Source organism: Pan paniscus, chromosome 2, assembly GCF_029289425.2.
Source record: "Pan paniscus chromosome 2, NHGRI_mPanPan1-v2.0_pri, whole genome shotgun sequence".
In the NCBI taxonomy this organism is placed as follows: Eukaryota; Metazoa; Chordata; class Mammalia; order Primates; family Hominidae; genus Pan; species Pan paniscus.
In genome coordinates, this window is record NC_085926.1 from 42,378,526 (window position 1) to 42,401,911 (window position 23,386).

A 23,386-nucleotide genomic window follows, 5' to 3' on the forward strand; every position below is an offset into this window, starting at 1 on the left:
CTAACTATATATATATATATATATATATATATATATATATATACACACACACACACACACACACACACACAAACAAACTCAATCCAAAGCAGATTTAACATGGCTGAATGCAAGAACTCAAAGCTTTGAGCAATCTCCTCTCCCTATCTCTCTGTTTTCCCTCATGCTAGCTTATTCTCATGCAGGTTCTTCCTGTGTCTAGGAAAACTTGAATACCAGAGGACCCAGGATGGCACGCCCCTTCTACTGGCCAGCTTAGGTCCCCTGCCCCATACCCTGCCTGCTGCACGTAATCAGCACCATGCCCTGCTTTAATTGGCTGAGTCTTTATCAAATGACGTCTACTGTAACTAAAAAATAATAATTCCTTAACTTGCTTGATTGGTTAACAAGTAAAAACTGCAGCCCTGAAAATCTCCAATATAATTTAATGAGTTCCTTCCAACCAGAGTGACAAATTGAAGAATCTGATTTATACTTTCAATTGAAAAGTGAAATTGGGAACTCATTCTGTGAGGGACACAGTGGTGGATGAGGCTCCTATCTTCTAGCTTCCTCACCTGACACAGCAGAGTGCCACCCCACCTTTCTTTAAGCCCTCAGATTGCTACCTGACCTGAAGGGGGCTGACTACGGTTATCATGGGAAGAGAGTGAAGGATTTCTGGAAACACAAGACCAATGGCCAGGCTTTCTGTGTAGAATGAAGGGCCATATCCCTACAGACCTAGAACAACTTTACATTTACAAAGTATCACATGCCCACAATTTTTTTGGATGCTTACAAGAGTGGACCTAGAAAAAAGCACAACAAATGCTCTTAGATCCATTTGACAGATGCGGAGAGTTGGCACAAGCAGGACCACAGACCCACAAATCGGGGAGCCAGGCCTCGAACCCGCAACCCAAACCCTGTGCTTGCAATCATTGAGTCCTTCTCCTCTGCTGATGGGCCCACACCGTTTGCACCCCCTTGCTACCACCATACACACATACACCCCCATGTCCCGGAGCCCTAAGCTTCAGATCAACAGGTGCAGGTGCCAGAACTACCCAAGGTTGGGATTATCTGGGGGCAGGGGATCTCCCCGAGGCTCCGCATGTCCAGCCTCACAGGCAACTGCTTTCATTCATACTCCTACCCCCTTCAGGGTGAGACACAGAGAAGACAAAGTAATTAGGCTATGCGTGCTGATTCCAGCTCCAAGGATAGGAAGTGATCACTTAGGCCTACCCAATCAGTGACAGAGATAGGATAAGACCCCAGCCAGTGGCAGCCCTGGGCCTTGGAGGCTGGAATCATTTGTAAAGTGAGCTGTCTCTTCCTGTCATGGCTAACTGTAAGGATTTGTGAGCCTGGAGCTGTGATCACTTTTTCCATCATGGAGAAAGGGCCTGCCTGTATGTGAGGCCAATAGAAAGGAAAACAGCAAGAGATGGAGGGAAAAGACTGACACCTGATGACATGATGTTGAACCTTTGGATCCAGCAAACTAAAGCCAGGAAATCTCCTTGTACTTGCCAGTTACTTGGGACAATAAATTCCCATTTTGTGTGGAAGCAGGTTTGAAAGAGTTTTCTGTCACTCACAACCAAAGACACCCAAATGATAACAGTTTTGTTCCCTCCCCAGCCTGTATGAATTACAAAGGGAGAGCTGTGCTTCACATGGAGAAATCTGGAGGACACCCTCTGACCAGGATGTCAGGTAGTGGGAGAGCCTGAGCTTATGTGTCCCTGATGTCATGCAGGGTGCACGCAACTTCACCTTGGGGCATTCTTACCAGAAACATTTAACCTCAGTAATCATGAAGAGACAAACTGCAGAACTGAATTATAAACTGGATATTCTAAAGACTCACTGTCTACAGGACTCAGGATCATGAAGAACGGAGGGAGGTAGGGACTATACTTCACCAGGGGAAGCCAAAGTTTCATAATAGCCAAAGACAATTCATAATAAACCTTGACTGAATTCTGGATTTAATGTTTAAAAATAGCTATCAAGGACATTTGGGGAACACCTGAGGGCATCCAAGTATGGACTATGCATTGAGTGGTGCAACTGAAATAAAATTGATATTCTTGGGTTAATAATGGTATTGAGGTTAGGAAGGCAATTGTCCTTATTTTTGGGAGACCCAACTGAAGTGTTTAAGGGTAAAATTTTATTTGTCTGCAAACAAGTGTTTTGCCAAGGTGGCTTGGCAAAAAGGAAGTGTCTGTATATATTGAAAAGAAGAGACACGTGGAACAGGAGTGCCAAGATGTTCAGCCAGTAAACCTAGTCAGGGGGCAGAGAGGTTCTCATCACACCACCCTTTTAACATGAAAAATAAGTGAATTTTTTAAGAGTTTAAAAAAAGAACTGGGGCTCTAAAGTCAGCCAGTCCTGGCTCTACCACATCCTGGCTGTGCAACCCTGAGCACATGATTTTTCTTCTCCAGCTTCAACTCTTCCACTGCAAAATGGGGATAATAATGGAATCTACCTCATAAGCTTGTTGGGGGAATTAACTGAGATAAATATATGTAAAATGCTTAACATAGTGCCTGACACATATTAAATGTTCAATACATTGTGTTTTAAAAATAAAAATAAGAAAAAGGAGGGAGGAGGGAGAAGGAAAGGGGGAAAGGTAGAAGAGGGAGGAGAAAAAGGAGAGGGAGGAGGAGGAGGTGATGGTAAAGGGGAAGAAGAAGAGGGAGAAAAAGGAGGAACAGAATTTGCTTCCCCTTCCCCTCTCCAACCAGTAGCATTCAGCCACCTCAATTCATGTGACATAATTTGATTATGAAAAGAACAAAAAGAGAAGGAGGACGCTGCCAGGAAAGGTGGGCCGGTTTCTTATAGACAGCACAATCAAGATCAGGGGAAAGGTTTTGTCTCAAATCTCTCAGGGTAAGGTGACTACGTTATAAAGGCCAAACATTTAGCAAAGCCTTAAACAAAAGCTGCTCGGTGACCACCACACTGACCTCCTAACTTCAAGCTTTTTTGGGAAATACCAGAGGGCAGATGACTGTCAGCTGCAGAACCACTGGCTGCTCAGCTTCCATTCCCCAGGCCTGACATCCCAGAGAAAGACATCAGTCATGAACCTCCTTTTTCCTAAGACCACCAGCAAAGCTCAGGGGACCCCTCCTCCTACAAGCAGAGAGCACTTAAATATATATTAAGTCTGCCTTTAGCTCCAGAATATGGAAATGCATGCACAAGGAGAAGCCCACTAGTTGTTCCTGCATAGCTTGTTTTTTTTTCAAAAAAAGACCTTTTGTCAGCTATAATTCAACAGTGAGATAGAGTCGGCTGGTTCAAGTCCCAAGTTTCTTACAGAAGTCAGGAGCCCTGAATTGGGGCCCTGCTCAGCCACCTTTGACTTGGGGATGTGCAGCCAGCCCTGAACGCTTGAGTCTCACTTGCTGTCACAGGGCTTAGGGCCTTAGCTGGACATCCCCAACAGATGGATCTACATCTGTTCTACAGACATCAACAGATACTGAAGTCTATAATTACATTTGTATTTGCATCTATAACTGTACAATATCTGTAAAAAATACCTGGAGACAAGAAAAGTTGCTGGTCGGTCAATCCTACAGACACTCAGAAACATCTGAGGTAGAAGGTCCCCTTTAAAACAATCTAGTTTACATGTTTCAAAATCATTTCTTGCTGTGAAGCCATTGATAAAAAAAGCAATCTCACACAGACTCTTTCACTACTAGCTTATCCTCCTTGCTTCCTTTCCAAGTGGCCCAGAGGGGCCGTATCAGGGCTTGAGGATGATGCATCCTGTCCAGCTTGCTGTTCACACATGAGCAAAGCAGTCACACATGAGCAAAGCAGTCATAGGACCAGAACCAGAATCCAAGGCTTCTGGGTCCCAAAGACAGGGGGCTGGAAATAAATTTTGTTCACACAGCCAAAGCCACTCCTCCCTAAAAGAACCCCAAAATTGTTTAAGCACAGGGCAGAGATTCCTTAATCTCAAAGAAGGTAGGACCTGCCCCTGGCCTATGGGTGGGTGTATGACCCAGTTCTGGGCAGTAGGATGTAAGGAGAATTGTGCTGGGGAGGGGAGCGTCTGGCAATGGTTTCCTCTTTGGTAAAAGAGAGACAAGAAAGGAGAGGGTCCCTGTTCTAGGCAACCCTGCTTCCTCTTGGAACTCAGCTGCCTGAGGCATGATGTTTAGAACTGCTGCCACCATTTTTTGACATAAGGAGTCTAACGATGGCATTGATACCAGCTCAGAGCCTGACATCAGTGAGCCCCTGAGCCAATATCAGCAGCTACCTACCTCCAGAATCTTTCCTATGCAAGAAGAGCAAAGCTCTGTTGTGTGAGCCTCCTTTGGTCACTATTGTTCCTTGCTACTGAAAGCATTGCTGACTGACTCTAAGGATTTGTGTAAGTCTGCAACATGTTTATTTTCTAATCTAAGCATTTTCAGCTGTGGTGTTGCTTGCCTAGTTTAAAATATTCCACTGGCATCAGAAAGAAAACAGCCCTGCTTCTGTGTATTCATTGAGTGCCTGTCAGAAGCAAAGCCTGTTCGCAGCCTTGAGAAAAACCAGTTAAAGGAGGGAAGTGGAGGTGTTTACCTTTATGAACATTCTCTTTGTCACCCATGTCAAGACAAAGCCACCCTCAGCTGCCCCCAATGCCCTGAAATGGAGAAGGACATCAGGCTGTGCCAAGAGAAATACTGTGAGGGAGCAGGCAGGGACCCATCGCCGCCCAGAGGTCCCAGCCTGGGGGAGGCAGAAACACCGTGCCCAGTCATGAGGGGCTTATAAGCCCACATCACAAAGGGGATGAGAAAAACTTGCAGGAACCACCTCACCCCAAAGAGACCTCCATGAGGAAAGAAGGCTGAAAGGCACTAAGGAGTCAGGGTCAAGAAAAGAAGGGATATAGCCCCAGACCTATGTGGCTATGGTGACCAACTGTCCCAGTTTATCTGGGACTGAGGGTTTCTCAGGATGTGGACTTTAAAAATGGGAATGTCTTGGTTGTGGAGCCTCTAAAAAAAGTTACATGAATACATGAGATACACCTGAGATAGAGCCCCCACCTCCTCACCCCTCACACAGCTGCCATGGGGAAAATAAGCAGCTGAGCAAGCCTGGCCTGCGGTTTGGGGGATGCAGGCTGAGTGGTCTTCAATCACTTATGAGGTCTAAGCGAACAGAAGTCAACCAATAAATGAATGAATGACTCCAACTGGGTAATTACTTACATGTATATGACACTTCTGTTTCTAATATGAAACAGAATATGATTATCTTCCAGTGACTAAAGTGTAAATTTTATCAACTGACTGACACTGGTGAATCCACCACCTCCATTGCAAGGCCCCACGGGGCAAAGGAAACACATTTGAAAACATGAATAAAAAAAAATCACACCCATCTCGTACTCGTACCTTTCTCCCCAGTGCCAAGGAAGAAGGGCCCATAGGAAGTACCAAGGAGAAGCCATATGGTGTTGAGAAATAGTGAAACCTTTCCTGTGGTTCAGGCCCTGGGGCCATGGTTTACACAGGTCATTTCATTGCATGCTCCTGAGAGTCCCGAGAAATGGGCACTTGTACCACCTCCCATTTTACAGAGGAAGACCCAAGGTCACACAACTAGTAAGTAATGGCTCCTCCAGAGGTCATCCTTTTAAACATGCACTCAGCTGCTTTTATGTTCCAGAGACAGAGATCTGGCTGGGTCCTGATGCTGCTTCTTAATAGCCGTGTGACCTAGGACAAGAAACATCACTCTCCAAACCTCAGTATCCCTACGTGCAAAATGGGGCTGAAAGTGGCGCTAACCTCTTCAGGTCGTATGGAAAGTTTCTGGTCCACCACAAGCTCTCCATGAATGCCAAGGACAAGGAAGAAGAGCGCCCAGGGGTGCAGTGCAGAGGGGGTATGAGCAGGCCACACTGGCAGGTTGAGGAGGAGCCAGTAGGCAGAGGTTGAAGGGTGAGCAGGTCAGCCCAGCAGTTCTCAACCCTGACTGTTGAGAGTCACCTGGGGAGTCACACCCTGAACCAGCTAGATCTGAATGAACATCTGAGAGTAGGACCCAGAAGTCAGTCTTTCTACAACTCCCCAGGTGACTCCGATGTGCAGCCAGGGTGGAAAGCCATTGGCCACAGGAAGTGCACACCTTGGAGGAGCACCGGTATCACCTGGGAGCTTGTTAGAAATGTAGAATCTCAGGCTCCATCCAGATTGACTGAATCGGAATCTGCATTTAACAAGATCCCTGGGTGACTGGCATACACACTAAAGTCTAAGCATCCCTGGGCTAGCCTTTGAGTCATACAGATAAGGAAAATAAGCAAAATGCCAGGCAGGCTTTGAACCTGATTAAAATCCAAAGTGCAAGTTGGAGGGGAAATAAGGGGTGGTTATTTACAATGATCGCTCATGGATAACCTTATCTCCTGGCGAACGCAAAGGGCAATTGTGGTAGGTCTTGGTGCGTTTAAACTTCAATGAATCTGTGATTGCAGACATTCAGGAAGTCAGGGATTCTGCTGGCCGCCCAATGTTTGCTCATCCGCCACTGTATAGGCCAGAAGACTACATTATCTGGTGTCAACAATGCACATGCTGGGCCCTGGCCTGGGATTAGCAGAAAAATATCAGCTTGTGTGAGGCTTTGGAATTAACACAAGGAAATAATTCCCAAAGGGCCTTTACTCACCCCGAATGAGCAGATCTTCATCTCTGGGCAAACAGGGGCCACTGAGGCAGGCTCTGAGGAGAGCAGGTGGCAGCCGGCTCCCCAGCGAGGGCATGAGTTTGCCCTCTGTGGATAAAGCAAAAGCCTATCCACAGAGACACAGAGATACTGGAAGAGACATTCCACACTTAATGGACTCTTAGAGCAGCAGTTGTCAAACTGGGGTGCCGAGTAAGGTTAGAGGAGGGCTTGTGAAAACACGGATTTCTGGGTCCCATCCCCAGAGTTTCTGACTCAACAAATCTGTCCCAGGGCCAACCACTGTAGCCAGGGGCATGGGATGTGCTGATTGGTGCAGCCTTAGGTCGCCAGCTCCAACCTTGACAAAGCCTGTTATGGTCCTTAGATATTGTTTCATCTGAAGGGTTGGCAACCTGTGTTACCCTGTGGACCCAGCCATAAGAGCTTTCTTGGGAGAAAAAGGGATCTGTAACTTCTAGAACCTGAAGAAATGATATAAACAAAAGTCTTATCAGTATTTACTATCTCTGATAATCCCAGTGGGTTCATCCTTATTTGATAAAAGCTTAAGAGCAAATACTACATCTTCTATGGAAAGCATTCCAATAGGTGGTTCAAATATGACGTCTCAGTTTTAAAAAGCAATTCAGTCTGGTTCAATATCCACCATTATCTCAGAATAGCTAACTCTTTTGGGTCATGGACCCTTTTGATAATCTAATCAAAGCATGGCTCTTCTCCCTGAAAAATGGACATTAACACAAACTTGTAACTACAATTTCAGGGAACCCACAGACCCCTGAATCCCTTCTTTGAACCCATCTCAGAATTTCCTAGATACGACTAAAATGGAATTCACTGGTTTTGCTTCCCATCTTTCATTCACACTTCTGATAGCCCCACCCTTTTTTCCTTTAGGATCTACTCACTTTCAGCCTCTGGACTCAAGGTTGGAGCATGTGACCTAGGACTGTGCCAGTCAGTGCATCCCATTCCCCTGGCTACAGTGATTGGCTCAGGGACATGACCCATTCATGACCCACTCAAGACCAATAAGCCTTAATGAAAATTAAACAAAGGCCCTTTACTTTTTCCTATTAATACCAACCAAGAAGTCTGTAGCCAAAAAAGCTAGAAGCTGGCAGTTGCCATCTTGGGACCACAGAGGAGAGTCTTTGTGAAAATGGATTCAACATAAAGTAAGCAGGGCCCCAAAATGAAGAGAGAAACCAGGTCCTGAACACAGCTCTTGAGCCCTACAGTCCAGTCAGATCTACCCCTGGACAGTTTAGTAAATAAATCCTGTGAGCCCAAGGTCAGGAGTTCAAGACCAGCCTGGCCAATATGGTGAAACCCTGTCTCTACTAAAAATACAAAAAAAATTAGCCGGGCGTGGTGGTGCATGCTTGTACTCCCAGCTACTCTGGTGGCTGAGGCAGGAGAATTGCTTGAACCCGGGAGGTGGAGGTTGCAGTGAGCCAAGATGGCACCACTGCATTGCATCCTGGGCGACAGAGCGAGACTGCATCTCAAAAAAAAAAAAAAAAAAAGTTGTTGGCATGAAGAAGTGAAGGCAGGCCAACTGGAAGGGAAGCATCCTATGTGACTGGTTTGGGGACCATATTTGGAAAGCTGGTAGTCATTAACCAAGTTCTAATTGTTCTGGTCTGTTTGCTTAAAGTCAGAGTTTTATTGTCATGTATGTTCTGCCCATTATCCATTTATATATTCAGTCCTTCACCATTAAATGATGGGATTCCATAGTTAACCTCTTGTTCCTGCATTCTATAAATTTTATGTGCCCACCATGTGCCAGGCACTGTAGTGAACAGCACAAAAATGACACTAGCATTCATGAAAATCTAGGATAATACATAAGAGGAAAACCTAAATTGAATTTTATATTTGGGAAGGAATGGCAGAGGAAGAAACTTGTAACCTAAGGTTTTAACAAGAGTAAGAGTTAGGCAGACAAGGTGGGGGCAGAGGGAGAAGGGAAGGGGAAGAGCGCTCCAGGTGGTGAGGAAGAAGACAAAAGCTATTACATGCTTTCCATACAGAATATTTTTTATTTAATCTGATTTGAAATTTAGCCATGTTCGCAATTTTAATTTGTTGGTTTAAAAAAGCAAGCATGACTTGTCTGTGTTTCCATATTTAAAAATCCGTGTTGAAAGAGCAAATAAACCAACAAATCTAGTTCTGTCATGTGGTCATATGAAATAAATAAATAAATAAAAATAAATCCTGTGAGCCCATGTTCAAATCAGCTTGAATCACTTGCAACACAAAGCACCCTGATAGGTAATCTTAATGCATTCATTCGCTGGATGTTTTGATGGTTCTTCATGCAACTGCCAATTAAACACACGGTGTTGCTCTACAAATGTTTTTTATGACCTGAAATTAGCCTTCCACTTTCAGTAAATCCCTTCATTCCTACAGTTAATCCCCAGAATCCATTATAATTAAGTCCCTTTCAATACAAGCTTCCGTCACTCAAATGTGCCAATTATGTTTATTATGTACCACAGGATTGCAAATCATGATATCATTGTATTATACTGCAATAAGTGAGTCACATAAATCTGATTAAAGTAGCCTAGCCTGAGGTTTAACTCTCAGAAACAACTTAACAACACAAGTATTCTGAAATCCAACAATACAATGTTATAATTGTGATTAAAAAAAGCAATTTTAATTAAGAGTATTCTTAGGCCTCAGGGATACACATATCATTTTTTCAGACTACAGATTATTGATTTCTGGCAAGCCAGAGAAGGAAGAAGCTTCTGCCAGCCAGATCCCAGGATTAGGGTGATTCCCTATAACCCTAGGGAAAGGGCTTTGCCTCAGCAGTAGAGTTTGGTCTCTGCAACCAGACAGACCTAAAATAAAATCCAGGCTGCTCCACTTATTAACTTATGCCACCTCTGGGTCTCCATTTTCCCATTTAGGAAAAATGGGTGCTAGCCTGGCCAACATGATGAAAGAAATCCCATCTCTACCAAAAAATGCAAAAATTAGCCAGGTGTGGTGTTGCGCACCTGTAGTCCCAGCTACTCAGGAGGCTGAGGTGGGAGAATCGCTTGAACCGGGGAGGTGGAGGTTGCAGTGAGCCGACATTGTGCCAGTGCACTCCAGCCTGGGTGACAGAGTGAGAACTTGTCTCAAAAAAAAAAAAAAAAAAAGAAAAGAAAAAGAAAAATGGGTGCATTAACACCTCTCCTACAAAGGTATTAAGAGAATTTGAGAGCCCCTACCTCTCTCCTCCTGCAGAGGTCAGGTTCATCTCTGCCATTCACAAACACAACTCCCAAAGTACTAGGGAATTGACTTATTGCTTTGAATGTTAGCAAAGGAAAAGACTCAAAAATGCATCATGCTTACCCTGTACACACTGTTACTCAGGGTAACTAAAAAGTTGAGGGGGAGTTTCCTTTTATAGAAGAATGTTTGCAAAAAAATGCAGAAGCAATGATGGAAATAGAACATCACCAGTTTGCAACTGCTAATGAACTAGTGGATTTGGGCGCTGAGCCTCAATAGCTGCTCACATCCCCAAAACAGAGAGTGCTGGATAGTGTATGCCTCCTAATGGAAGCACGCCCACGAAGCGATCTTGCCGAAAAGCATTGAACCAGAATCTGGTCAAGCCTCTATCAAACCACCAATTTCCAAATAACTGCAGGGGACAGAGGAACTTGCTTTATTTCATCATGAAGATGCAATCAACAACATCCAGACCATGGAGGATTCTATAGGGGAACAACCTACTTTCTTCAACATGTAATTTTTTTAAAAAGAGAGAAAAAGAGAGATTGAAAGGGAACCTGCTGAATAAAAGAAATTTATCAACTGATTAAAATTCATGAGTCTTATTTGGATCTTAATCGAAATGAACCAACTATAAAATAAATTTGAAGTAATCTGAGAAATATGAATGCTGACTATATATAATAAGGAATTACTAAATTTAAATGAAGTAATGGCTGGTGGGTTGTGGTAGCTCACGACTGTAATCCCAGCACTTTGGGAAGCTGAGGCAGGTGGATCACTTGAGGTCAGGAGTTCAAGGCCAGCCTGACCAACATGGTGAAACCCCGTCTCTACTAAAAATACAAAAATTAGCTGGGCATGGTGGCGCATGGCTTTAATCCCAGCTACTCAGAAGGCTGAGATGGGAGAATCACTTGAACCCAGGAGACGGGGGTTGCAGTGAGCAGAGATCGTGCCCTTGCACTCCAGCCTGAGCGACAGAGTGAGACTCCGTCTCAATAAATAAATAAATAAATAAATAAATAAACTGTAGTAATGGTATTGTGATTATGTTTTTAAAGATAAATATTTATCTTTTTAGATACATAATGAAATTTTTATGAATAAAATTATACACTTTCTGGGATTTGCTGCAGAATAATCTGGGAGGGCATTAGGGGGAGCACATTGATATGAACTATCACTGAATGTGGTCAATATGGGATACATGTGGGTTCATAATTTTTTCTCCAAATTGTGTATATGTTTGAAATATTACCTAATTAAAAGTTGAAAAAACTCCCAAGCACTGGTGAGTAATGTAGGTTCTATTGAAGATTTGGGAACAGGATAGGGAGCTGGATTGGAAAGTGGAATGTATTCAAATGCTCCCACTGGACATCCAACCCCTCCCCACACACCTACCTCCTGACCTCCCCCTGCAGTCCAGTGTACTTCACTCAGCAAAACCGAGTCTTCCATGGAGCCCATGGAGCTTCCATGGGCAGCTTCTCAGGCCTGCCCTCTGGGGCCTCCATTCATCCTGCCACAGTGTCAAAGGGCTGACCACAGTGGATATTCAATAAGCATCCACTCTTCTTCCAGATAGCAAAACCCATTTAGGTGTCATGATCCAATCATGAGCACATGGGTTCAGGCTGAATAGACCCTAAAAGAAATAAAGGTGAAATTACCAGAAGTATGAAACAACCCAGCTCTTTGTGGGTGTAGTCCCATGGCTGCAGAATCATTTAGGAGCTTTTTACAAATAAATATTCCAGTGCATGGGTGCAACCGCGTGTGCGTGCGCGTACACACACACACACACACACACACACAGAGTCACCCTAATGACTCAGTATTGCTGAGGTAGGGCAGGGTTACCTGTATTGTCTCAAAGTCCCTCCAGATTCAGCCAGCCTAGTCTGAGCCCAGAGCTTAGAAACTGTTGGCGGGACCCATAAAATGTAGCAATACATATGGGGAGAGAGAGAAGAAGAGAAATGATCAATTATCTATTGCTCAGAGTCTACAAGGCACAGATCCAAATCAGGCCCCAGAAAATGAATTCACTGAATGATCAATTCCCCCCAAACTGTGGAGCAAAGTATATACATGGGGTCTAGGATACACAGTGGCAACTTTTCGTTGTAGTGCCCTTCTGCCCGCCGGCCTGTGGGGAGTAGGGGCAATAGAGGGAATGTCCTTTCCCTGCCATCTGCCCATCAGTCCTGCCCATAGTACCCCCTGGATGGAACCCTGCTCCATTCCCTTCTACCACTCCTCCCTACAGAAAGGCTTGGTCTTCCTGACCCTGTTCTCCAGCTCCCACTGAGCTCCAAACCACCAAGATCAACTGGAGAATGGAGAGTGCTGTAGCCACATAGCTTCTTCCTGTCTTCAGATTGAGGAAGGTGAGGAGCAGGGGAAGGGTTCACTTCTCTACTCCTCCTCTCTTCTTGTGAAAACATTAGCAATCACCTCCCCCTCTGCTGGGATCCATGGCTCCCGCATCACCCTGGAACTATTGCAATTAATTGTGAGCTTTTAGGGGCCCAGACTGTGGCTCAGCCTTCTTTGTGGCCCCCAGCAGGCACACAAGGATTGCATGTTGAATACGTGAGTGGATACTTGCTGAACACATGGAATGGAATTTAAGGTCTTATTCACAGCCCTCACTGAGCAGCCCTGCACCATACACTCTGTGGCACTCAGCTGGCGCCAGCCCTGGCTTCCCCTGATCCTAGCTTGGGGAAGGGAAAGGACTTCTAGCTTGGGCAGCAAAAAGCCTTGCTGTTTTGCTAACAGAGAGGTCCTGGGGATATAAGACATATTCCCAAACTTTTCTTCAAAAAATATGTGGCAGCCTCAAAAAGAACACTAGAGCACAGTGACTTTGAGCATGTCTTCTACTGAGGGCAAGTGTTATTGACTGGGATTTAATGGCTCTTACAGATAAATAACAAGAATGTAGGAAAAGTGAAAATGACTGCCATGTGGAGAAAGAAACAGGCACCAAGCCCCAAGGGAAAGAATGAAGGCGAGGAAATCTTGTTTAAAAAGACAGACATCAAACCTAGTGGGGGAGGTGGGGGAGGGCAGACAGAAATCACAGTAACTCTGGGTTTTCTCAGAAAACTGATGTAGCAATTAAAACAAGTAGGAATGGGTTGAAATAACAGCCTTGACAGCTAGAACTAAAGTAGAAATCAGGTGGAGGATGGGGGAGAGGAAAAAGGAAAAGGATCCATCTGAGACACAAAAGATAAAATAAAATGTGTTTGACCCCAAAGAAGAGCACGACAGATATTTTCCAATCAGTTGAGAAGATTCTGAATTTGACAAGATGAGAGACAAAGAGGGGGTGGTTTTTCAGGCTTTGCCCAGCCATCTCAAAGGGCTGGTGGGTGATCACCCAGGAGGATTCTGATCAGAGCCCGCTGTCCTTCGAGCAAGCGGGAGAGGTCTTCTGAGCGGATTCCCCGCTGTTCTCCTGGGTGTTCACAGCAAAATTTCCACCAGAGGCTACCCCTTCACAGAACATTCCTCCACTTCACGACCCACTGCTGGGAAACCACCTGTGTCTAAGTCAGTTCTTCTCTTTTGAAATCTAGAATCTTGCCATTCTTTGCCAATCCTCTGTTCACTCTCCTCCATATTGGATCATAGGATGACAGAATGTAAGGCTTTGTTGGCGGAGGGAGCCTTAAAAATTCATCTTCAGTTAGACACACAAATCCCCTAGGGACTCTTGATAAGATGCAGATTCTAAGTCACAGGTCTGAAGTGGGACCTGAATGTCTGCATTTTCTCTCAAGCTCCCAAGTGATGCCGGTGCTGCTGTTCCCCAAACCGTGCTTAGAGAGCAAGACCCCAGACCTAGCTGTCCAATAGAGTCGACCAGCCAAATTAAGTGAAATTGAAGATTCAGCACCTCAACCATACCAGCTACACTTCAAGTGCCCAATAGCCACCACACTGGACAGAACAGAACATTTTCATCACCACAGAAAGCTCTACCAAGCAGCATGGACAGACCAATGGCCACTACAGTGGTCAAATGCTGGTATCCCCTCTCCCGCGTTTATATGTTGAATCCTGACTCCCAACGTAATGGCATTAAAAGGCGGGGCCTTTGGGAGGTGATTAAGTCATGAGGGTGGAGCCTCCATGAATGGAATTAGTGCCTTTATGAAAAGAACCCTCAAGCACTCCCTTGCCCTCTTTTTACCATGTGAGGACACAATGAGAAGTTGCCGGTCTGCAACCGGGAAGAGAGTCATCACCAGAACCAACCACGCTGGTCCCCTGATCTCAGACTTACAACTCCCAGAACTGCGAGGAATGCATTTCTGTTGTTTATTAGCCACCCAGTCTACGGCACTTTGTTATAGCAGCCCAAACAAACGAAGACAGCCCCTCAGGAAGACATCCTTCCTCTGTATTGTTGGATAGGGATCCCCAAAGTTTCTGCCTGAGGGACCTGGGAGTTTTCACTTGCACAATATGTTACCACCTGGTTCAGCTTTCTGACCAGCTCATTTTCTGTCTTTGCTGCTCACAACCAGTCAGCCCCATTTTGAAGATGAAAAGGGGTCCAAGACATAACACATTATTTAATTTTAAGTAGCCACTAGCATAAAATAAACATGTCTCACAGACAGCCTGGCAAAGGGGCTCATGTATGGTCTAAGGCAGTTGTATTCCCAGCCTCTTCATCCCTCTCCTATTTGATTCATGGCTCTAGGAAAACCAAGAAATAAGGAGCTCTTGTCTTGTGCACCTCTGTATCCTTTCACTGGAGAAAATATAAAAAACAATCCCTTACTTGCACATGACGTTTGGCAGTTTATAGGCAAATAGAGATTAGCCTGCAGGGTGTTTGTTAGGGGGTGCTCTTGGGATCAAGTCCTGTGGAGGGCAGGAGATGGGAGGAGGATTGAACAGAGGGAGAAGCTGGGCTGCAATGCATTCTCAATGGAGACCTCAGCCAACCCCACACGTAAGTCTGGAACTGGGACGGACTGTGGGGAAGGAAGGAAGATGAGGGGCCTTCCCTCTTTCTAAAGGGTGCAGAGAAGATCACCAGTCTTGTTATATCAGAATAACAGCTCGTATGGTTCTTTTCTGGAACTCATGGAATTCACATGTTGGAGGCATGAATCACAGTTCACAAATGTAGGTGGCAAGAAATGAAACTTTTTTCATCATTTTATGGTTCATCATAATTTTTATGATAAGTCCAGTGGTAGATATTGGAATGTGCTTCCAGATCTCCCTTTAAGAATAAAAAAAATTTTTCCCGGCTGCTGGGAGTGCTACTGGCAGTCAGCCCTCAGCTGTCAGACCCTTTGGGGATTGGCTTAGCCAAAGGGAGCCTCCTCACTTAAGGTCAGGTTCCCTTTCCCTGCGGCTGCAACCAAGGCCTGATCAATGAAGGGGTGTTCTCTTCCTCCAATTCAGGACAACTCTGAAGGGCTGTCCCAGCTCCAGAGCTACCTGAAGGGTTGGCTGAGCTCTCCATTGAGAATGTATTGCAGTCCAGCTTCTTCCTCTGCTCAGTCTTGCTTCTGTTTCCTCCCCTCCACAAGAATTTATCCCAAGAGCACACCCCAGCAAACATCCTGCAGGCTAATCTCTATCTCAGAATCTGCTGCCCAAGGAACCCAACCTACAAAAAGTTCCATTCTGCTCTCTTGGGCTCTGTCTAATTTCCCAGGCCCTTCATAAACCCAAGGTATCAAGGTGAGGGTGTGATGGTGGGAGGTGAGGGGAGTAATGATGTAGTTTCTCACTATCATCCATCTACAAGGGCATGACTGACATGCCCAACATCCCATCTGACATTCTCTGCCAGCCTTTTGAGACCAACTCTTTATGTGTGTCTTCCATGCTCATGAACATATGGGAGTAATTCCTCTATTCCCACACCATGCTGGGACTCAGGGAACTCTGTTAGACAAAGCCCCATTTTTCTGTGCACGTCACACAGCCATCTCTTCTCAGAGTCTATTCTCCCAGGCACAACCCCAGAAGTGGTACCTATCTGCTCTTATACCTTACAAGCCAATTTAGGGAGTCTGTTCTTCCTCCTCACCAGCGCTTGGTCTAGGGAAGGGGGCAGGGAACAGAGCTTCTACCCTTTGTGGTAGATTATCATGGCTACAAATTCTTTTTATAAATACATTTTATTGTGCATACTTAAGGTATACAACATGATGTTATTAGATACATAGGTAGTATAATGGTTACTATATTGGAACAAATTAACACGTTCATCATCTCACATAGTTACCCATTTTCCCCTGTGGCAAGAGCAGCTATTATCTACATTTTTTTTTTTACATTCCTCCTCTCAAGAGGTAAGATTTATGTCTCCTCCCCTTTAATGTGGGTGGGCTTTATGACGGCTTTGAACAGTAGAATACAGCAAAAGGAACACTGTGACTGTGACCTTGTATCTATTGCCTGACCCAGGCCTTAAGAATCTAGCAGTTTCCTGACTCTTGAAACAATCTCTGTGGAAGCACTGAGCCACCATATAAGAAGCCCAACCACTCTGAGTTCTCCTTTACTGGAGAAGCCATGTGTAGGGACACCAGTCATGAGTCCCCAGCTGAGCCTTCCAGCCACACTGCTATGTGAGAGAAGCCACCTTGGATGAGCCATCCTCTCCAGCTGAATACTGCTGAGTATCCCCAGTTAATGCCACATGGAACAGAAGAATCACCCAGCTGAGCCCTGCCTGAATTCCTAGCCCACAAAATTGTGAAACATAATAAAATGGTGGTTGTTTTCAGCGCTGCCACCCTTTCTCATGGACATCACTGGCTCCTTTCTTCCTTTCCATCTCTATTCATACCCCATTCAGTGAATCTTTTCAGGTTGAGGGGCAAGGCTGGACAGAGCAGGAAAATGGAATCTTTACTTTTATTCATCCTGTAGTCTTTCAAATTACTCAGCCCTGAGTTCTTCCCACTCCCTGCCAAAGGTTTGGCTTTTGGAACTCAAAAGCCAGGAGTCTGTCTTACCTACTTTTTGTTGTGTCTTCCCTTCCTGAGGCAAGGAATGATGTAGGGTCTTGCTGGCCCACCTGGGTGTGGGAATCAGAGATCATGAAAGGAAATACAGAGGAAACATGAGATAACATTTAACTATCATACTGCCACCCACAGAATTTTGCCAACTTTAGAGATCAGATCCAAGCCACTTATATTAGAGACAAACCAGGACATGGGAAAATTAGGTTATCAGCACAACATTCAGGGCTGGGAGGCAGGGCTTAAACTTTAGACTTAGGGATTCTGACTTTCAGCCTTCTGTTCATTTGGTAAGTCTTCCAGAAATGCAAGCGTCCAGGCATACTTACTTGATGCTGAATTATTTTTCTTAAAAATAGAATTTACTCTCATACACTGCCAGTGGAAGTATAAACTGGTACAATGACTTTAGTCTGCCACTCCACAAGCAGGCAGATATCTAAGAGAAATGAGTGCATGTCCAAAAAATGTATAAAAATGTTCATAACAAACTTATTCACAATATCCAAAAACTGTAAAAAACCCAAATGTCCATCAACAGGAGAATGGATAAACAGACTGTGGCATATTTATACTATGGAATACAATACAGCAATAAAAAAGGTCAAACTACTGAGTATGCAAAAAGATAGGTGAGTCTCACAAGCATTTTGCTAGGCAAAAGAAAAAACACACAAAAGAACACATGTTGAATAATTCCACTTAGAGGGAGTTCAAGAACAGGCAAAAGTAATCTATGGGGATAGAAGTCAGAATGGTGGTTACCCCTGGACTAGGAGGATTGCCTGGAAAGGGGCATGAAGGAACATTCTCACATGATAGAAATGTTCTGTGTCTTGGTGTATGCATATGTGAGAATTCATCAAGCTTAAGATTTGTAAATTTTACTGTATGTGACTTATACCTCAATTTTAAAAACACAAACTAATGTGTTCGTATATGTATACACACACACACACACACACACACCATATGTACACGTATATATACATATTAAAGTTTCCAAGATGAACTCAAGAAATTATTCTTTTGCCTACTTTTCTTTTACTCTCTAATAAAATTTGTTTTAAGAAATGGGGTCTTGCTATGCTGCTCAGGCTGGACTCAAACTCCTGGGGTCCTGAGTAGCTGGGACCACAGGTGCACCCAGCACGACAAAGTTTTCTTTTTTGTTTTCCTCAAAATCAATCTCCTTTCCTTCTCTCTAAATTTTAATTTTATTAATATCATTCTATAATTTGCAAAAATGAATTTTAAGCTGTTTGTATTTTCTAAATGGCAGACACACCAGGGATTGTATATTTCTACTCTCAAAACAGCAGGGAATGAGCCTGTTCTGCCTAGACACACTGTACAACCCTCCTCTCTCTCAGATCTTGCTGCCTTCTCAGGATCCAACAGTAGTGGGAAAGATTCTCTTTGCCCTCAGACCTCCATGCTGATTCAGACCTTCATGCAGTCATACACCCTGTTCCATCTTCCTGAAAGAACCTGTCTTCCTCCTTCATTTGTCTAACTTGTATACATCCTCCAAAACCCAGCTGTCTTTCCTTTTACTCTTTATCTGCTTTTCATGGCCTCTGTGATGGCATTCTCCCATTGAACTCTAACTGTTTTCACCTCTGTGAATTTCTCCAACTCATGTGAATTTCTCCAGACATGTCTGCATGGATTTCACATCCTCTTCCTAACACACCACCCAGCAAAGAGTGGGGGCTCATTTCATTAGGAGAGGACCCCAAAATGAATGGATAAATCCTTAGATTGAGTTGCAACACTGCTGTTTTACAGGACTTTCATAAATAAAAAAAAAATCCAACATTGCAAAAATTAATCTGGAGATTGAGGAAATGAAAGGTTCATAAAAATAAAACTGCTGTGATTGCAACTCTGTAAATGGGAAGCCTCTCCTTTCTATGAAAACTAATTGCCCCCAGTGGGCTGATGGCAAATAATGAGTAATGAAGGATGCTAGAATTATTTATAAAGATTTGGCTCCTGTGGCTTTGATAAATTTATCATGAAATGCCCTTCAGAACCTCAGCCCCAGCAGGAGCTCATTGCTTCTGTGATCACAACTTGAGACACGTTCAAGGTTCTGCCTGGAGCTGGTTTTCGGAAACGTCAAAGCTTGCATTTGTTTTACTGTTTTGGATAAGAAAAGTCATAAAATCTTCGAAAAAGTGGAGGACTGATTATTTGGAAGAATATCTTATCAGGGACTGCAAATCTTTGAAGCTTTTATGCTAAATCCCCACTTAATTTTCCTCCCTTCAACTGCTCCATATGCGGGAAAGGCACACGAAGACCTGCTTCTGTGAAATTAAGCCCAGGCTTCCAATCTAGGCTGAAATCAGATGGGTATTAGTGATTCTTGGGGATACACAGATAAAATCCCAGGTTAAATAAATTCAGTTCACCCAGGCTTCATGATCCCAGAGACCTCTCCAAACTACCTGCCCTCCACCACGCCACTGCCTCCAGCCCCTGGGGCTTTCCTTAAATGTATAAAGTATTTTTAGTAAATAACTTGAGGGAGAAGGAAGTCAGTGGAGGCAATCACCATCTGAGAAGCTAGGACCCCCTCCAGGTAGCTCTGGATGGGCAAAGGTATTAACCTGGAAATTAACATCTTCCCACAAATTCATGGAAAATGTTATCTTGCTAGCTTGTGAATCTATTCTACTCTGAAAAGTGGACCTCAGCTCTGTGAATCATGAAGCTCCTAATATCCAGGCAGTAGGAAAAGAGGAAACCCTGAGCAGTTGCATGATTGTGATGCCTATTTAGTAGTTTGTTAAAACAGACCTCCTCAGGCCTCGGTTTCAGAGGATGCTTCACCATGATAACTCTTAGGCAGCCAAGTGGGTTTGACTCACAGCTTCTCCATACACAGACCTACTAAGGAAGTAGCAACCCTCAGCTGGATCCAGATGTAGAACTAGGTTGGAGTGGGGAATGAGGTAGGACTTGAGAGAAAATCCTTTGGAGGAAGCTGTGCTGAAGCCTCAAGAGCTTGGATGGGGTGTACCTCCACTGCTTCTGGCCTAGAAAGAGTGGGCCTCAATGGGAACATGCAGAGAGCTTCTTCAGGCACCATGGCCTAGAGTTTCACTCTTACCCGGGATATTAGGGGCATGTTTGTGTCTCTTGCGGACCAGATGTGGGCCACATTGAGTTCTGCTCACGGAGACAGCTAGGAGAGTAAGGGTCATAAAAAGTGGGCCAATAGAGCCATCCCAGGATTGTGGGGCACACTGACAGTACCATACTACTGCAGGTACTACACACTACTATGCAGGTCTGCACCTACTATCCTGCCTTCATCCACCTAACCCTGGTGGGGGTCTCCAGCAACAGCTTGCAAGTGGGGGAGAGGTGGGTATGGAAGAAGCAGAAGTCACCCCTCCTTCCTTGAGGAAGATGGCTGCCAACTATAGGCCTTAGCCTGGAGAGCAGTCTTACCTTCGAGTGATAGAGTAATCATGTCTTTTTAGTCTGTATTTTTGGTGCTTTGACTTCTTGGGGTCTTGCTGACCTTGAAGAGACTGTCCCTCTCAAGGATAGCCAATTCCCAGAGATAGTTAAAAAAAAAAAAAAAAAAAAAAAAGGCCAAGTTGGGTGGCTCACACCTGACACCTGTAATCCCAGCACTTTAGGAAGCCGAGATGGGTGGATCACTTGAGGCCTGGCCAACATGGCAAAACCCCATTTCTACTAAAAATACAAAAATTAACCAGGTGTGGTGTTGCACACCTGTAATCCCAGCTACTTGGGAAGCTGAGGCACGAGAATAGCTTGAGCTTGGGAGGCAGAGGTTGCAGTGAGCCGAGATCGTGCCACTCACTCCAGACTCCAGCCTGGGCAACAGAGCAAGAGAAAGACTCCATCTCAAAAAAAAAAAAAAAAAAAAAAAAAAGATTCCACTCACCTTTGAGTGTGCCTTTCACATGCAAACCAACCCATCCATGGCCCATTTCCCTAGCCACCTCCTTTATTAGGCTTTTACACCGTGGGCCACTGATGACCTAAGGGCCAGGTACCAGGCAACTAGAGATAACCCCTATCCCCCAGAACCCCCTGAAATTACTCAATTCAGCCAACCCACCCTAAACCTACTTACCTGGCTTCATCCATTCCTTCCAGCATCAACTACAATAAAGCCTCTTGCCCACATTCCCCTCTGCTTGCTCTGCCTCCTGACTCACCTTGGTGCTTCCCTGTGTGGCCCTGAGTGACAGTGGGAATGCTCCCTCCTCTTGGGAACTGTGAGTAACAAACTATCTTTTCAGTGACAGTCATGTGATCTGTTGGCTTCACCATACCTAAATAATAATAAACCTACCCTTTAAAACAAGACCGAAATGTTGATTAATACACTCAATTGGATGCATTCTCATTACTAATCCAAAATGACCATATGACATAAGACTGCATGGGAAACAAATTATTCATGTTTCTGTTCAGGGGCTGGGGAAATTTTCTCACCTGAGAAAAACTTAAAGGGACCATCTGGGACCAAAAACATTCTGTACAATGGAATGTTATTCAGCAATACAAAGGAACAAAGCACTGATACATGCTACAGAGATGAACCTTGAAAACATGCTAAGAGAAAGAAGCTAGTCATGAAAGCCTGTATGTATGTTTCCATTTATATAAAATGTCCAGAATAGGCCAGGAGAGGTGGCTCACTGTCACCATCACTTGCTTAAATGCTGTGTTTCAAACCTCTGCCCACTCTATTCCCAGTGCTTTGGGAGGCCAAAGCGAGCAGATCACTTAAGCCCAGGAGTTCAAGACCAGCCTGGGCAACATGGCAAAACCTCATCACTATGAAAAAATGCAAAAATCAGCCAGGTGTGGTGGAAGACACCTGTAGTCCCAGCTACTCAGGGGGCTGAGATGAAAGGATCGCTTGAGCTGAGGAAGCAGAGGTTGCAGTAAGCAGAGAAGGTGCCACTGTACTCCAGCCTGGATGACAGAGCAAAACCCTGTCGCAAAAAGAAAAAAAAAAAAAAAAAAGGCCGGGTGCAGCGGCTCATGCCTGTAATCCCAGCACTTTGGGAGGCTGAGGCAGGTGGATCACTTCAGGTCAGGAGTTCAAGACCAGGCTGGCCAACATGTGAAACCCCATCTCTACTAAAAATATAAAAATTAGCTGGGTGTGGTGGGAGCCTGTAATCCCAGCTACTTGGGAGGCTGAGGCAGGGGAATCACTTGAACCCAGGAGGTGGAGCTTGCAGTGAGCCAAGATCGCGCCACTATACTCCAGCCTGGGCAACAAGGGCAAAACTCTGTCTCAAAAAAAAAAAAAAAAAAGTCCACAGTAGGCAAATCTATAGAGACAGAAAGTAGATTAGTTTAGTGAGCACCTAGGGATTGGGGAACTTGCTGGGGTGATGAGGAGTGACTGATAATGGTAAGGAGGTCTGTGGAGGATGAAGAAAATGTTCTAAAATTAATTGTCAAGATGGTTGCACAACTCTATGACTATCCTAAAAACCACTGAATTGTATGGTATATAAATTACATACTAATTTAATTGAGAGAGAGAGAAGCAAGGTACTTCCCAGTCTTTGAGCCATGCAAGCCTGCGTTGAATACCAGCTTCGTCACTTACTGGCCCTGAGGTTTGGGGCATAGAACCTCTCTAAGGCTCTGTGTCCTTATCTATAAACTAGGGATCTACATACCTACTGTGCAGGGTTGTTGAATAAGATCATGTGTGCAAACTGCTTAGTAAGTTTATTAGAGCATAGAAAAGACACTCGGCCTTAGATGCTAATAGTAATGCTAATAATAGTGGATGTGTCTGATACACCCCAGAAGGCTTTCCATTCGCCCATTCATTCAATAAATACAAGGCCCACCCTGTGTCTGACACTGCTCAAAGTGCTGGGGATACATCAGTGAACAAGTCAAAGTCTTGCTGGTATGAAACTGACACTCTAGCAGGGGGAGGAATAATTAACAAACAGGCAGACATGGCAAATACCAGATGGGGACAGAGAGCCACCTCCAGGCCTGCTCCTCAAAGCAGCTCACTTTCGTATTGTGCATATTTGGCTTTTAAATAAGGTTTTTTTTGAATCTACAACCCTCAAGCCTTAAACAATGCGTTTCAAAACCTCTGCCCACTCTATTCCCAAGAAATTGCAAGCTCCACATTGGGACATACACGGTATCTCAGGCGTAATTGTTCTTTTCTAGTTGATCCTAATGATGTAACTTCAAACAGGCCCCCCTCCCAAATCCTACGAAATTGAATTTTCTGTCACCTTCAGTGAAAATTATGCTTCCTAGCAAATGCAATTCCAACTAGTCATCCAGATTCGTGTCACTAATGGGGCCTCATGTCTTTCTGATTCAGTTTGAATCTT

At 44.5% G+C, this 23,386-nt stretch overlaps 1 protein-coding gene across 1 annotated transcript in view; it reads right to left on the minus strand.

Annotated features, from left to right (window-relative positions):
* LYZL4 (lysozyme like 4) overlaps window positions 1-23,386 on the minus strand; it is a 114,534-nt gene that overhangs the window by 57,333 nt on the left and 33,815 nt on the right. The window contains exons 3-5 of the mRNA XM_063602280.1: window positions 16,995-17,056; window positions 11,848-11,908; window positions 11,389-11,632 (exon numbers count right to left, since the gene is read on the minus strand). The gene's annotated coding sequence lies outside the window, so the exon portion shown is untranslated. The remainder of the gene's footprint in view (window positions 1-11,388; window positions 11,633-11,847; window positions 11,909-16,994; window positions 17,057-23,386) is intronic.